This window comes from Felis catus, chromosome D4, assembly GCF_018350175.1.
Source record: "Felis catus isolate Fca126 chromosome D4, F.catus_Fca126_mat1.0, whole genome shotgun sequence".
In the NCBI taxonomy this organism is placed as follows: Eukaryota; Metazoa; Chordata; class Mammalia; order Carnivora; family Felidae; genus Felis; species Felis catus.
In genome coordinates this window covers 77314968-77332461 of record NC_058380.1, presented here as the reverse complement: position 1 = coordinate 77332461, position 17494 = coordinate 77314968, and the positions used below count along the sequence as shown (strand labels likewise).

Here is a 17494-nt window from a genome sequence, read left to right as displayed (position 1 = left end):
TGTGATGACTATGTACTATGAATATTAGAGTGGCAGTGACTGTCTGAAGTAAGGGGAAAATGGTAAAGGAGTCATATATCATAATAATTTTACTATTTGTTGAGCACTTACTATATGCCTTAGTCTACACTTTCCATTAATTATCACATTTAACTGTCACAAAACATTACAAAGTGATTATCGCAGGACTGTTTTACAAAGAAGGAAACTGAGGCATCAGGGGACAAAATTGCCAAAGCTTACAAGGATAATGAGGGGTTGATGCAAAGTTGATAAAGTAGCACACTGTGAGTCTGAGTCCAAATCCTATGTTCTCATCTCCAATATCCTGCCTCACGATTATTTCAAAAGATAATCCTATGTTAAGTTGTACAGAAGAAGGTAGTAAAGTAAAAGTTTACTTCAGCCTAGAGTATCATGAATCATTTTAGTTTTGAATTTCCAAATCCTAATCACCTCGGCAAAACAGGCAGCAGAACAAAAGCTAATCTTGAATATGCTGTGCTCTGTTTTGCATAAGGAGGCAGTGGATGGGTATGAAACCCCTAACTCCTAGCATTGTTTGAAACATGGTAGGCATCAAGTGGTTGTCCTCAAAATTATAAGATGGCTCAGTTGAGACTCATGCTTAGTTACTCCTGGGTGCTTCAGTCGGTTGAGCATCCGACTTCAGCTCAGGTCATGATCTCATGGTTGAGGAGTTTGAGCCCCGCATTGGACTCCTGCTGTCAACGCAGAGCCCACTTTGGATCCTCTGACACCCTCTCTCTCTCCCCTCCCCTGCTCATACTCTTTCTCTCAAAACTAAATAAACATTAAAAAAAGAGAGAGAAGCGGGCTAAGTGGAATATGGAGTAGCTCAAGTTTGATTTATTTTTGAGAGAGACGGATGGAGAGAGTGTGCATGTGTGGGGGAGGGGCAGAGAGAGAGGGAGAGAGAATTCCAAGCAGGCTCCCCACTGTCAATGTAGAGTCCCACACGGGGCTCAAACTCACAAGCCATGAGATCATGACCTGAGCCAAAATCAAGAATCAGACACTTAACTGCCTGAGGCACGCAGGTGACACTACAGTAGCTCAAGTTTTAAATAATAGGTGCATAGAAACTAAAGATATTTGAATCAGAGACTAAATTAAAACCTTTATCACAGAGGGTGGAATCACAGAGTTTAATTTATTTGGACATTTAAAAAGTCATTGAAAGCAATGTCAAGAGAGAATCAGTAAAAAAGTTAGTTGTGTTTCCATTGATAAAAAGAATTCAAGACCCCAGGTCAAATGACAAGGTAGATGTTCAGTCAGAGCCCTGAAGAGCACACACGCCTGACTGAGACCATTATCCTTTGTCCACTGCGTTACATATTTTCTGCTAGCCTAATCCATGATGCCATCCCCTGGGCAGTAAATACTCCATGTTTCTGAAGTCAAATCCTATTCCTTAGTGTAAGAGTTTACATGCTCTGCTTCTGAGGATCCACAGCCTGTGTTATGGCTACACTCTACAGGCAGGTATATATTTCAGCTTGAGAAGTTTTAGGAAGTAGGCAGAAGGTGATTATAGGGAGTGTCTGAGTATTATCTTCATCAATGCACTCTTACTCCAGGACCTACCCATTTTATCCCTCTCCAGTAGGTCTGAGGCAGCTATCCTAATGCTTAGGATGAAAATTTCATCCACCATTTAGTGAGGATAGAAAAACTATTTCCATTAAAGCCAGACCTTGTAACCGAAGTACCCAGATTCTCAATCAGGGTGTCATGCTTGTCTCTGTGTTTCCATTTAACTGCTAATATGCAATGTTTCCCAGTTTAAAGGACAATAGGAGAAGGAAAGAAAAGAAAGAAGAATCTTTATGAGAGAGTTAGCAGAGGCAAGTCATGCCATCAGGAAGCATGGAGATAAAAGGAAAGTAACCCTACAAGACAGCGTGTAGGTGAAGAAAGCACAGGGGCAAAAGTAATAAGACGTGTCTGTTATTTCTGAAATTTTCCGAAACAGGCTGGCTCACTTTGGGTTAGTCATTTAATTTGACTCTGCTTCAGTTTTCTTATCTGTCAAATGGGATTAATTAGACATATCTTGAGTGACTCACAGGACTATTGAGGATAAAGAAGATAATACTTATAGAGGCTATTTGGAAAATGTTATGTAACTGCTTTTGGAACCTAAAAGGTTATTAATGACAATATGTGACCAGGGAAGGTGCATTTTAATTGATGATAGCTTAGATATATCAAGAGAAAAAATGTATTCTCACTTATATGGGGATGCAGTAGTAGGGGAAGTAAAAGTGTAAACATGAGTAATTTAGAAATATTTATTAAAAAAGGAATGGAAAGGTATTTTGTGACACAGAGAATCATTACAGTGTGAGAAGACCTCATAGGAGATGTCTTTTAGGCCAAGAAAATATATAGAAGAACACTGGGGATATTGAAGAAATAATTAGATACCTTCCTTGGGGAAAGGGGGCTGTATGAGGTGAGAAGATAAAATGGAGCACAAAGATAGAACATAAAAAGCTAATAATAAGACAATCTAGGAAGATCCAATGGAAGATTTCTTTCCTCTAGAGAAGTTTGTTGGATGTTGTTAATAAACACCTCAGTTGTAGATGCATGAAGGGAGAATCACATTCCACGTGGTCATCCATGTGTCTTTCATGAAATGACACTGTGTCAAAATGTTGAGAGAATTTTAAAGTCAAAAGAGTCTCAGAGATTATCAGTTCCCCACTTCATGCAGGAATTATGGATATGCATTTACGTTCAGAGAAGAGAGGCTCACCACCTCGTAAGCTGCCCTATGCCATTATCATAGAGCACTTTTTATTCAACGTCTCTTCTTTACAAGGAGAAGACATTTGTTTTTTCTGATGGTTTCCTACTATACATGAAAAGTATCATCAGCCTACTTCTTAACGTTTTCTGAGTCCCTGCTCTGTTAGGCACTGTACTAATCAGTAGAGACTTCAAGATGAAAACAGACTTTTAAATAATTCAGAGATCCAGAGTATAGAAATTATAACTATGGGGAACACAGAACTGCACCCTCCTCTGGGGTCCTTCAAATACTTAAGTGCAATATCTAAGTCTTTGTTGATCTTTTATTCTGCTACATAAATGTATACAGTTTACCACAAATTACTTATTTAATTTTGTTTCTAGATCATCTCATGTTCTTACTTTTTCTTTGCTGGACATGATCTAGTTTTTCAAATCCCTTAATATATGCTATCCAAAATTTTTAATTTTTTTGGAAGTGTGCATTCTTCTGAAATAAGAAGTGCACTATTAGGAACTTATGAAGGATATTCCATGGTGATAAGAAAGAACAAACTTGGGAGCTCAAATAGCCAAGATTTCACTGGCATCATAGTTAAACCTTCAGCAATAGATGGCACAAGAACAGACACTCAGATCAATGGAACAGACTAGAGAACCCAGAAATGGACCCACAAACGTATGGGCAGCTAATCTTTGACAAAGCAGGAAAGAATATCCAATGGAGTAAAGGCAGTCTCTTCAGCAAGTGGTGCTGGGAACATTGGACGGCGACATGCAGAAGAATGAACCTGGACCACTTTCTTACACCATACACAAAAATAAACTCAAAATGGATGAAAGACCTAAACCTAAGACAGGAAGCCATCAAAATCCTTTAGGAGAAAGCAGGCAAACACCTCTTTGATCTTGCCCACGGCAGCTTCTTACTCAACACGTCTCTGGAGGCAAGGGAAACAAAAGCAAAAATGAACTACTGGGACCTCATCAAAAATAAAAGGCTGCTGCACAGCAAAGGAAACAATCAGCAAAACTAAAAGGCAACCAACAGAATGGGAGAAGATATTTGCAAATGACATATCAGATAAAGGGTTAGTATCCAAAATCTACAAAGAACTTATCAAACTCAACACCCAAAAAACAAATAATTCAGTGAAGAAATGGGCAAAAGACATGAATAGACACTTCTCCAAGGAAGACATCCAGAGGGCCAACCGACACATGAAAAAATGCTCAACATCACTCATCATCAGGGAAATACAAATCAAAACCACAATGAGATACCACCTTACACCTGTCAGAATGGTTAACATTAACAACTCAAGCAACAACAGATGTGGGTGAGGATGCGGAGAAAGAGGATCTCTTTTGCACTGTTGGTGGCAATGCAAGCTGGTGCAGCCACTCTGGAAAACAGTATGGAGCTTCCTCAAAAAACTAAAAATAGAACTACCCTACAACCCAGCAATTGCACTACTAGGCATTTATCCATGGGATACAGGTGTGCTGTTTCGAAGGGACACATGCAACCCATGTTTATAACAGCACTATCAACAATAGCCGAAGTATGGAAAGGGCCCAAATGTCCATTGATGGATGAATGGATAAAGAAGATGTGGTGTGTGTATATATACATACACACACACACACACACACACACACACACACACACACACGTGTGTGTGTATATACACACACAACGGAGCATTACTCAGCAATCAAAAAGAATGGAATCTTGCCATTTGCAACTACATGGATGGAACTGAAGAGTATTATGCTAAGTGAAATTAGCCAGAGAAAGACAAAAATCATATGACTTCACTCATATGAGGACTTTAAGAGACAAAGCAGATGAACATAAGGGAAGGGAAACAAAAATAATACAAAAACAGGGAGGGAGACAAAACAGAAGAGACTCATAAATATGGAGAACAAACTGAGGGTTTCTGGAGGGATTGTGGGAGGAGGGATGGGCTAAATGGGTAAGGGGCATTAAGGAATTTACTCCTGAAATCATTGTTTCACTGTATGCTAACTAATTTGGATGTAAATTTTAAAAAAATAAAAAATAAAATAAAAAAAAACCTTCAGCAGTAAAGAACAGTTGTAGATTTTAGTGATTTGGGGGCAGCATGGTGTAATAAGATAAACTTTGATGTTGGAGTTTAAAAACCAAAACAAAAATGGACTTGAATCCTGTTTCTATCATTTATTAGTTATAATATCTTAGCCATAGTATACTACTCTCTGAGAACATTTGATCATATTTAAAATAGGAATATTATCTACCTATTTCATATAGTACTGGGAAGAAAAAATGAAAACAAAATGAGATCATGTCTATGTAACTGCTTTATAAACAATAAAATGGAATGAAAATGTAATATGGTATTGCTATTCTTATAATCAAATGGGTTGACACAGAGCAAACTGTTCCATTCTGTAATTACCTAAATTCAGTAAAAGCACATTATATTCTAACAAATTAAAATCCCAGTAGTACTAATAGCTACCATTTATTGAAGTTTTATTATGTGCCAGGCAGCACCAGGTGCTTTACAAACATTATCCCATTTGGTTCATGATACAGACAATGCTATGAGTTTACCCAACCTGTTTCATTTTCCTTTTGGGCACAAGAAAAGCTACATTTTCCATCCCAGCCTGTAGTTAATTGGGGCTGTGTGATTGAATACTGTCCTACCTGTCCTACCCAGGAATGCCCATAAAATGTCCTGCATGATCTCCCACTCTGTCTTATTCCCTATCCGCTGGAAGGATATAAATGCTCAGGTCACTCTCCAGTGCCATGAACTGAAGGTCACTGAAGATTAGAGTTTCTCTGTCAGCCCTTGGTTTCCAAATGATGTTATGGACCAGAGGCTTCTCTCCAGAGCCCCCATGCTAACCTGACATGTTGGAATGTGTTGCGAGCAAGAAATAACTTTTGTTGTGTTAAGCTACTAAAGTTTTGGACCTGTTCATTATAGAACCTAGCATTAAATATCCTGTCTATTAGAGTTCCTCAAAACATTTACTTTTTGCCATAGTCAGGAAAAAATGTCCATAAAATCGCACTACTACATCTATCAACCTACAAGCAGCTGGGCTTATGAATTCCATTTTCCTCCTTTCCTGATTATAGGGATTTTTTTGTCTGCTTTGTTCATTGTTTTATCTTAATTTCCTGGAAGAGGACTCAATCAGTATTTGTTGAATAGGCGTATAAACTTATAAAAATCATTTGATGCTGATGGTTGCTTTTGATCCCAGTTTTCCAGATAAGGAAGTGGTAATGCTATGTGTATCCATCTTATTCCAGAGTTCACACTCTTACACACGATGCTGAACTGCCCCATTTGACCACTCTAAATCTACAGTTAAAGATGATGATTATGTTTTATCAACTGCAATTTTCTATTACCAAGATGTTCTCTTTACTTAAGAACAAATTCTGTAGTTCAAAATGAGGGGCTCAAAGACCAATGAGTTGCTTCCAGATCATCCGTGAAGTTTTGGGATCAATATAGGCTTAACATTAATAAATTTTATTCCTTTCTCTTTAGCCAGCCAGATAGAATTTGATGTCTCATGGACCATCACTTATAGGAAATTAAACAAAAAATGTCAGAGAGAAAAGTAAGGAAATAAAATGTTTAAAGGGAGGACAGAAAAGCTTACTGATTTTCAGTTTCTCTAAGCTACAGTAAGGAATAAAAGGAAAACACACTACTAACTAAATGTAACAAATCACATTTCATCCTAATAAGACCATAAAGAGTGTTATTATTTCCCTTATCTTTTCCAGATTCAACAAGTTGAGATTCAACAAGTTGAAGCCTATGGTATAATTTCACAGAGCTGTTGCATGGTACAGCCTGATTCTCACCTAGTTCTTTGGTCTTAAAATCTTCACTTACTTCAACTAATATTCTTTCAAAGCCTTATTATAATGCCACTATCAACTGGTAGCAGAAACACTGTTGTACACAGCAATGGTGAAGGGCAGAGTTTGTAAGAAAATGAGAATTGAGATTGAAATCTGGTTCTGCTATTAATCGGCTGTAAAATCTTGGGCAATTCAATTAACTTCACTGGACTTCAGTTTCAAGTGTATGATGGGGGTTTTGTTAGTACTAATTGAGTTAATGTAGTACAACTCTTTCATGGTGGTTTTCACATATTAAATGCTCAAATAGTAAAACTATTTGCATCGTTGTTATTAGAATTTGAGTCAGTATCCCATTGAAAGCTTTTTGATGACAAAGATTTGTTCTTGTCTCTCTAGGACTTTGAGTTCAATAATAGATACTTTTCTTCTGGGTTTAGTTCATTCATTTAATATAGATTGACCAAGCACATACTAAGTTCGTTGAACAATATTAGATATCAGGGATAGATAGATATACAATTTGCTTCCACCATTAAATCTTATTTAAAGTACATACTATCAGTAGCATTTAGCAACAAAGAGACAGGGAAGAATAACAACAACAACAACAAAAAATCTGTAAAAATAACTGATTGAATAAATAAGTAAATTGGAGATAATAGACATATCTTCAATGCAGAAGAATTCAAAATAATTTGTGTACGAGATGACTGGGGGACTCAGCTGGTTAAGCATTCGACTTCAGCTCCGTCAAGATCTCATAGTGCAAGAGTTTGAGCCCAGCATCAGGTTTCCTGCTGTCATCACAGAGCCTGCCTTGGATCCCCTCTCTCTCCCTCTGTCCCTCTCTCTCTCCCCACCCCAGCTGCTCTTGTGCATGTGCACACATGCACACTTTCTCTCTCAAAACAGAAAAATTTGTATACATACTCCAGGGTGATAAAGCATAACTCCTAACTCCTCAAGTGTGTAGTTGCAGAAAGTACAATGTTAAAAGGGGAGGAAAGAACCTCACCATGAAGAAACTTAGCACAGCCAGGTGATGAAAATTAACATCAGTGGTGATAAATCATGTGGCTGGCATGCACTCTTCACATGATGTGATAAGAATGATGCTTTACCCTTGTGGCCTTCCACCTCAGAACCCACAATTCCACTTGAATCATGAATTGCCATTTCACCTAATCTTGAAAACATCAGACAAATCCCAAATGAAGAACACTCTACAAAATTCCTGACCAGTACCAAAAACTGCCAAGGCCAGAAACAAAGTCTGAGCAACTGTTCCTGACAAGATGAGCCTAAGTAGATATGGTGACCAAATATAATAGGGTATCCTTAAATGGATTCCGGAACACTTACAACAAGACAAAACAAAAAGATGTTAGGTGAAAACTAAAAGAATCCGAATAAAATATGGTCTTCAGTTATTTTTAAATGAGATACTATTAACTATGAATATGGCTAAAACTAAAAAGAATGATAGTGCGAAGTATTGGTGAGTATGTGGAGCAACTGTAGCCCTTATAAATTATTGGTAGGGTGTAAAATGGTACAGCCACCTTGCAAATAGGTTTTTGGTTCTTACAAAGCTGAATGCATATTGGCCATGAGACCCAGATACTCATATTCTCTATATCTCAAATAAATGAAATACTGTGTCCACACAAATCTTTGTACATGAGTGTGTATAGCAGCCTTTTTTTGTAATGGTCAAAAAACTGAAAATCCAAATGTCCCTTTGCAGGTGAATGAATAGACAGATTCTTGTATTTCCTACAATAGAATACTCTTACACAAAGGAACAAACTAATGATGTGTGCAAAAACATGGATGAATCTCAAAAACGTTATGCTGAGTGAAAGCAGAAAAAAATGTACATTGTATATGATTCCATTTATATAATTGCATTCTAGAAAATGCAAACTAAGATAGAATAGATGAAAGTAACAATGGATTACAGAGGGCACAGGAAACCTTTTGAATGTGATGGAAATATTTGTTACATGTGATTGTGGTGATGGTTTTACAGCTACATATACAGCCTATTGTATATGTAACTTATTGTATGTCATATATTCCTGATTATGTTGTGGCTACATATACAGCTTATTATATACACAACTTGTCCTATGTCATCTGTTCCTCACAGTTGGTCAAAAAAAATGAGAAACGCTTTAAAAAACATGTTCCCTACTCTATCATCAATCATGTCTAATGCTGCAAGCAACATATAGCCCAATCAATATGATAGTTTGAAAAGTAATCCATTTTATTTTTAATGAAATATTAAGAGGAAGCCATATACATACACCAGATTTAGATGAAGTTGTTCTTCTTTAGTGAGGTTGGATGTTCCTGAAGCCCTGTACTCTTACTGGTCCCTACTTTCCACCACAGTCCTAGCTGTCCTTCATTGCCCCCCACAGAACCTGGACTACTATTAAATGAACATCTGGCTCCATGTTTTATTCTAAGCTGTGCCTTTGCAGGTCTGATTATGCCAATAAGTGACCATAGCAACCTCAGCTGTGACAGTAAATCACAATTGACTTGGATAAGTCATTTCATTTCTCTGGATCTCAATCTACCCTTTAAAAATTTTTTTTTAATGTTTATTTATTTTTGAGAGAGAGAGAGAGAGAGAGAGAGAGAGAGAGAGAGATTGTGAGTGAGGGAGGGGCAGAGAGAGAGAGGGAGACACAGAATCTGAAGCAGGCTCCCAGCTGTCAGCACCGAGCCCGATGCTGTGCTTGAACCCACAAACCATGAGATCACGACCTGAGCCAAAGTCGGATGCTCAACTGACTGAGCCACCAGGTGCCCCTCAATCTACCCTTTTAAAAAGAAAATCAGAGTGATGAACCATGTTACTTACAGTTACTTACTTGACCTATATTAGCTCTAAATAATTAAGTTATATATTTTAAAAAGTATATGTTGTGGGGGCGCCTGGGTGGCTCAGTCAGTAGGGCGTCCAAATTCGTCTCAGGTCATGATCTCACAGTTTGTGAGTTTGAGCCCCGCATTGGACTCTGTGCTGACAGCTCAGAGCCTGGAGTCTGCTTTGAATTCTGTGTCTCCCTCTCTCTCTGCCCCTCCCCCACTTGTGCTCTGTCTCTATCAAAAATAAAACCGTAAAAAAAAATTTTTTTTAAAGTATATGTTGAAAAACCTCTCCAGGCTCAGTGTGGGAAGTAGGAACCAATCTAGATATTGCAAACAGAAGGAATTTAACACAGGGAATTAAATTCTAACAGAACATTTGAAGACAGAGGTAGAAATGGTGAGGGAAGATGCTGATACTACTTAGAAATCCAAGAAGTACAAGAATCTCAGATAATTTCTATCCATTATATCAGCCACTAGGACCACTGAAGTAAGCAGTTTATAGGAGAATATATGAAAGTCACTGACAAAATGTCACACTTGCTTTGTCTAGCATCAGCTGCTTCCAGAATGATAATGGCTTCTCTTTCATTTGTACTTACCAAATAGCTTGCCAGTACTTCTCACTGGTAAAAACCTAAATTTGAATGGGCTGACAAAAAGTTTAGTGGATTTTTGCCTTCTAGTTGCTATGATACAGGAAATGGCCTAATATGGTAAAATGCTAACAGATAATCTAGTGCAGGCACTATTTAATGGGATGAAGTACCAAAGTTTATTACTAGTAAGATACTAATGAACAATCACTAGGTATTTGTTCAGTGAATGGATATGTTCAATGTAGCTTGAAATTACAAGAGTAGACTTTTTGAAGAAACAGAATTCAACCAAGTCTTGAACTATGTGTAAAGATCTCCATAAAAGAAAAGCCAAGTAGAAAGCTCCATGTATCAGTTGGATTTTGCTGCATAACAAACCATTCTGAAAAACTGAGCTTTAAACAACTACTGTTAATTTAGCTCATAATTCTGTGGGTCAACAATTCTGGGGGTCTGGGCTCAGCTGAAATTTTTCTTCTGGTCTCATCTGAGCACACTCATGCAGTTGTGGTCAACTGTCACACGGCTTGAGGATTGGTTTATATCTCATGACTTCAGCTATAATGACTCAGCTCTACTGCATATGGTCTCTTATCTTCCAGCACATTACACTGAGTTTGGTTTTGGTTTTGGTTTTCTGGGGGTATTTTTTTGGTATCTTGTCAGGTTTCATAGAAGAGTAGAAACATACAAAATATTTTGATGCCTAGGCTATGGTACTTACACCATATCAACTCCATGACTATCTCTTGGTCAGAACAAATCATAAGGCCAGTTCAGGTTTAAGGACTAGACAGACAGTAAAATTGTGTAGGGTATGGGTACAGAGAGCCTGAATGTGACTCTGTGTTTTTTACACACTACTACAGTCTGCAAATCGATTCATCCAATATTCTAAAGCTATAGACAGGAATGTTATTGGTAGATTGGAGGATCAGGAAATGGGGATTAGTTATGTGAAGATAGTCCAATTCTGCAGTATTAGGTAGTATTAGGTTTATAGACTCCTGTGCTCACAACATTAAATATAACAGGAAGCAAAGATAATCTTCCTCAGTAACCTTATTTTACAGATGACATATATTTGACCCAGAAATGTTAAGTGAATTTTTCAACGTCTTACATCCATCAGGTATATTCAAACTGGACTGAAACCCTACAGATAATGTCTATTAGTCCACTGCCTTGAATGCCAAGGAAACACTGTTTTGACTTTTCTGGAGTACAGAGTGGATTTCCAAGACATATGTATGGATATGTGTGTGTGTATATGTGTGTGTGTATGTGTGTGTGTGTGTGTGTGTGTGTGTGTGTGAACACATGTGCATGCACGTATTTAGGACATGCATATACACATATACACAGTAGGAGGAGGAGGCATAAGAGTACAATTTTGCATAAGGCTGCTGCCTAATTTTAATTTGGCTCACCTCCTAATTTCTTTTATACCCTGAGCAGAAGTTATTCCCAGAGCTAATTCATACATACACAGTTTAGCACAGGCCATCTGCTTCTAAAACCTGTGGCTGCACACAACACGTGTCCTGTAAGGTAACTAGGTTCTGATATTGTCCTAGAATAAATGCAGATCCTGCCTCCTTTAGGAAAAGTAAAGAAATAAGTAATCATAATCCTTTCATACAGCCATTTCCTCTGGCTTATGAAAAACATACAAGACATACCCTTACAAAAAAACCTCATCAGTGTGTTCTCCAGGATGCTTACTGATTTGGACCGAAGGATGTAGAATATCTAGTCTAAAAATGATAAAGTCTGACTTAGAGAAAAGTCTAGTTACAGGAAATTTTTAAGAAACATTTAATACTATTTTGAGGGATGTTAAAAAAAAATGAATAGTAGTCCATACAATTTAGCTGAGTCTAATAGCTGTGGTTTTCAGTCCCATTAAATCCCATTTTCTGGAGTTTTTAGTTTTGTGGTTTTATAATTCACTTGGCATCTCTGAAACCCAGTGATCTCATCTTTTAAAAGAAGGAGGTGAGTGATAATAGCACATCCTCTGATTATTGTTATCATTACTGGTGATAGATGCATGGGAAAAATTTAGTGCAGTGCCTGGCAGAGAGTAAATAATCAACAAATGCTAGCCAATTATATTATTATGCTATAAAACTCATGGAAAAATTAGTAAAAGTTTATTTTTTTTTAAATTTTTTTTTCAACGTTTATTTATTTTTGGGACAGAGAGAGACAGAGCATGAACGGGGGAGGGGCAGAGAGAGAGGGAGACACAGAATCGGAAGCAGGCTGCAGGCTCTGAGCCATCCGCCCAGAGCCTGACGCGGGGCTCGAACTCCCAGAACGTGAGATCGTGACCTGGCTGAAGTCGGACGCTTAACCGACTGCGCCACCCAGGCGCCCCTAAAAGTTTATAATTAAGCCATTATAATTGCTATAATTCATGAATTACTGAAGATAAGTAAGGTGAATGTTGGACAGCAGAGATCATCAAGTCAAAATCTGGTAAATAGGGAAGGTGCTAGATATTATATCAGGGGTTTCACATACATTCTTTTATTGAGTCCTCTTCATTAACTCTGTTTTACAGACAGGAAAACTGATGCTTAGAGAAGTTAGATAAATTGCCTACAGTCTTTGAGTTAAGTAGGATTTGGATCCAGATACGGCTGACTTCAAAGCCTTTTAAAGAAATTTGGAGATTTATCATATGTCTTCATATCCCCAGATCACTGCCTGTTTTTTGCCATCATATTTAATCTAGATAAGCATTGAGAACATACACCCTGGATCTGGACTACCGTACTTTGCTCCATTAAGTGTTGGGTTATAAAATGTCCAATAATAGCATTTGCTGAGTTTCCCTTCTACATTCACAGTGAAGTTTAAGAGGTTATAAACCTTAGGCTGATGCAATCTTTTCCTCAGAAAGAGGGCAGATATGGAAACTAGAGCTCAGACAATGCCGGAGAATTAAGTAATAATGTCAAATGTCAGGGAAGGTCCAGAGACATAGAAAATGATGTTGGGGTCAGTTGCCTAAAGATCAGATTTTTCTGTGCCAGTCCATGAGTGATAGGTAGAGATATGGCCCCTGGAATGTCCCAGCTATATGAGCAAATTACATCATATTGTTTTGAGGATGAGATTACAAGGCCATAAATGCTACTTTCCAGAATTCTTACTTCAGAAGACTTGCCTGTCTCACCTTACTTTAGAAGATATGAAAGGCACAACTGATTTCTCCAATGTAGTCCTTCTCAAGAGCATTTTTGTCTCCTTAGATTCAAAGACTGATGAAGTGATGAAACCCTGAATTTGACAAGACTAAACTTCACAGGTCATAGTAGATCTGCATTGGTAGTCAGTGGTCCCTAAATACCTGTAGCTAATGGTACAAGTCCACGTTCCTGTGGAAAGAGTAGAGGATTCAAATGAAGAAGACTGGTTTTAACACTGTGTTTATACCAATTCATTTTAACTCTTTAATTTCTGTGTATTCATCTATGAATCAATGTTTACAGCATTTTTAGTATTAGAAAATGAAGCAAGAATTCTGAAAATAATATTTATATTTTCTACATAAGTCTCATGAGTTATTCATATATATTCATATATGCTATATATTACTAAATAGAAGACTGATTTTCATACACAATAGTTCCAATACTTGAGTTCAGTTTTCAGAATATCAGAGAAGACTCTGCCTCCATGATCCATTTGATAGACCTGTTATAAATGACAGCCACCCCCTCTTCTAAGGAGCCCTGCACCTTTATTTTAGGGACCCTTTTCCAGAAGTAGATGGTAACATGTTGTGCAACTACATTGTAATTCAAGCCAGGAAGCTAGTAGTCATTTTTTTAATTTAATATTTAAATTTTTTCTCCAGTTTTGTTGAGATATAACTGACATATAACATTGTATAAGTTTAAGGTGTACATCATAATGATTTGATATACATATATATTGGGAAATAATCACTACAATAAGTAGAGTCAACATCCATCACCTCACACAGTTAGTCTTTTTTCTTGTGATGACAACCCTTAGGACCTACTCTCTTGGTCATTTTCAAATATACAATACCGTGTTGGTTGCTATAGTCACCACATTGTACATGACATCCCCAGAACTTACTTATAACTGGTGGTTTGTACCCTTTGACCACCTTCACCCATTTCCCTCACTTCTACCCTCCACCTCTGGCAACCACCAATCTGTTTTCTGTTTAATGTGTGTGTTTTCATTTATCTTTTTTTTAATTTAAATATAAGTTAGATAACATAGTGTAATAATGGTTTCAGAGTAGAATTTAGTGATTCACTTACATATAACACCCAGTGCTCATCCCAACAAGTGCCCTCCTTAATGTCCATCGCCCATTTAGTTCATCCCCCCATGCAACACCCTTCCAGCAACCCTCAGGTTGTTCTCTGTATCTAAGAGTCTCTTATGGTTTGCCTCCCTCTCTTTTTTATCTTACTTTCCTTCCATTCCCCTATGTTCATCTGTTTTAAACGTTTCTTAAATTCCACATAGGAATGAAATCATATATTTATCTTTCTCTGACTTATTTCACTTAGCATAATACATTCTAGTTTCATCTACATTGTTGCAAATGGCAGAATTTCATTCGTTTTGATTGACAAGTAATATTCCATTGTGTGTGTGTGTGTGTACATATATATATGTGTGTATATATATATATGTGTGTATATATATATATGTGTGTGTGTATATATATATATATATATGTACACACACACCATATCTTTGTCCATTCATCAGTCAATGGACATTTGGGCTCTTTCCATAATTTGACTATAGTTGATAGTGCTGCTATAAACATTGGGGTGCATTGGCCCCTTAAATTCAGCATTTTTGTTTCCTTTGGATAAATGCCTACAAGTGCAATTGCTGGATCATAGCTCTATTTTTATTTTTCTGAGGAACCTCAATGCTCTTTTCCAGAGCGGCTGCACCAGTTTGCATTCCCACCAGCAGTGTAAAAGTATTCCCCTTTCTCCACATCCTTGTGAACATCTGTTGTTTCCTGAGTTGTTAAATTCAGCGATTCTGACTGGTATGATGTGGTATCTCATTGTGCTTTTTTTTTTTTAATTTTTAAGTTTGCTTATTTATTTTTAAGAAAAAAAGAGTGTGAGTGGGGCAGGGACAGAGAGAGAAGGTGACAGAAAATCTTTAACAGTCTCTGCACTGACAGCAGAGAGCCTCATGTGGGGCTCAAACTCATGAACCATGAGATTATGACCTGAACCAAAGGCAGACACTTAACCAACTCATTGCTCAATGGCACCCCTCATTGTGGTTTTGATTTGTATTTCCCTAACGATGAGTAATGTTGAGCATCTTTTCATTTGTCTGTTAGCCATCTGGATGTCTTCTTTGAAAAAGTGTCTGTTCATGTATTTTGCCCATTTCTTCACTGGAGTACTTATTTTTTTGATGTTGAGTTTGGTAAGTTCTTTATAGATTTTTTTATCCAATATGTCATTTGCAAATATCTTCTCCCATTCCGTTGGTTGCCTATTAGTTTTGTTGATTGTTTCCTTTGCTGTGCAGAAGATTTTTGTCTTGATGAGGTCTCAAGAGTTCATTTTTGCTTTTGTTTCTCTTGCCTCTAGAAACATGTCTAGTAAGAAGTTGCTGTGGCCAAGGTTAAGGAGGTTGTTGCTTCTCTTCCAGGATTTTGATGGTCTCCTGTCTAACATTTAGGTCTTTCATCTATTTTGAGTTTATTTTTGTGTATGGTGTAAGAAAGTGGTTCAGGTTCATTCTTCTGCATGTCACTGTCCAGTTTTCCCAGTACCATTTGCTGAATATACTTTTTTCCATTGGACATTCTTTCCTGCTTTGTCAAAGATTAGTTGGCCATACATTTGTGGGTTCATTTCTGAGTTCTCTATTCTGTCCCGTTGATCTATGTATCTGTTTTTGAGCCAGTACCATACTGTCTTGATGATTATAGCTTTGTAATACAGCTTGAAGTCCAGAATTGTGATGCCTCCAGCTTTCGTTTTCTTTTTCAATGTTACTTCAGCTATTTGGGGTCTTTTCTGGTTCCATACAAATTTTAGAATTGTTTTTTCTAGCTCTGTGAAGAGTGATGGTGTTATTTTGATCGGGATTGCATTGAATATGTAGATTGTTTTGGGTAGTATTGACATTTTAACAATAATTGTTCTTCTGATCCATGAGCGTGCAATGTTTTTCCACTTTTTTGTGTCTTCAATTTCTTTCATAAACTTTCTGTAGTTTTCAGTGTACAGATCTTTTACCTCTCTGGTTAAATGGTTTATTCCTAGATATTTTATGGTTTTTGTTGCAATTGTAAATAGGATTGATTCCTTGATTTCTCTTGCTACTTCATTATTTGTGTATAGAAATGCAACTGATTGCTGTATGTTGATTTTATATCCTGCAATTTTGCTGAATTCATGTATCAGTTCTAGCAGTTTTTTGGTGGAGTCTTTCAGGTTTTCCGTGTAGAGTATCATGTCATCTGTGAAGAATGAATGAGGTGGGTTTTTTTGTTGTTGTTTATTCACATATTAAGTGAGATCGTGCAGTGTTCTTTCTCTGACTTATTTTACTTAGAAGACATTTAAAAATATTCCCCTCCTCACCATGCAACTCCCATCAGTCACTGAGTCTGTGACTCTACAGTTCTATCTCCACTGTCCTTTTTCTAGTACTCTTGAACTTTCATAGGAATCTTCAAACCTGTCTTTCCATGTCCAGTCTTACCACCTCTGCAAGGAGGGTAAAGATAACATGAAAAATACAATGACCATGAGAGCCATGAAAACTTTTTTTGATATCCTTACACAGCTTCTCTTAGCTTTTAAGACAAACTGCAAACTTCCTAGACAAGACAGCATTACAGAACCCTTGTAGTGTGAGCCTTACTTATTTCATCACATCAACTCTCCTTCTTACAAAGTGTACCAGCTCGAACTCTGTTCCATCTACTACCCATACACCCCTGCCTGTAGTGCACTGCTTTGCACATGTTAAAAACAGAAAAAATTGGTAGATGAAGAATCAATGGATATATATGTAAACTCAATGTTTTTTAAACCATAGTTGTTGTTTTTTTTCATGGCAGAGATGAACCATCCCTCCCAGAGCATCATTTCTTCTATCTCTAGAAAATGCCCTTACTCTCAAAAATTTCATGAATAACTGAATGTATCTGAATTAGACTGAACAGACTTCATTAGTTCAATTCCTCTCTTTCAGTGAGTCATGGGACATGCTCAAATACAGTTCAAACTGATTATTAGTTACATGAAAAGTGATTTTTTTTGCTTCTGGTGGCCAAGCT

The 17494-nt window shown here is 37.3% G+C and overlaps 1 long non-coding RNA gene across 5 annotated transcripts in view; it reads left to right on the top strand.

Moving 5' to 3' along the window:
- LOC123381807 overlaps positions 1 to 17494 on the top strand; it is a 466019-nt gene that overhangs the window by 112805 nt on the left and 335720 nt on the right. Inside the window, exon 3 of one of the 5 annotated variants that reach the window (XR_006589251.1) lies at positions 6593 to 9262. The exons of the other annotated variants lie outside the window; for them this stretch is intronic. This is a non-coding gene — a long non-coding RNA (uncharacterized LOC123381807). Of the gene's footprint in view, positions 1 to 6592; positions 9263 to 17494 lie in introns of those variants that run through there. 5 annotated transcript variants of the gene reach the window in all.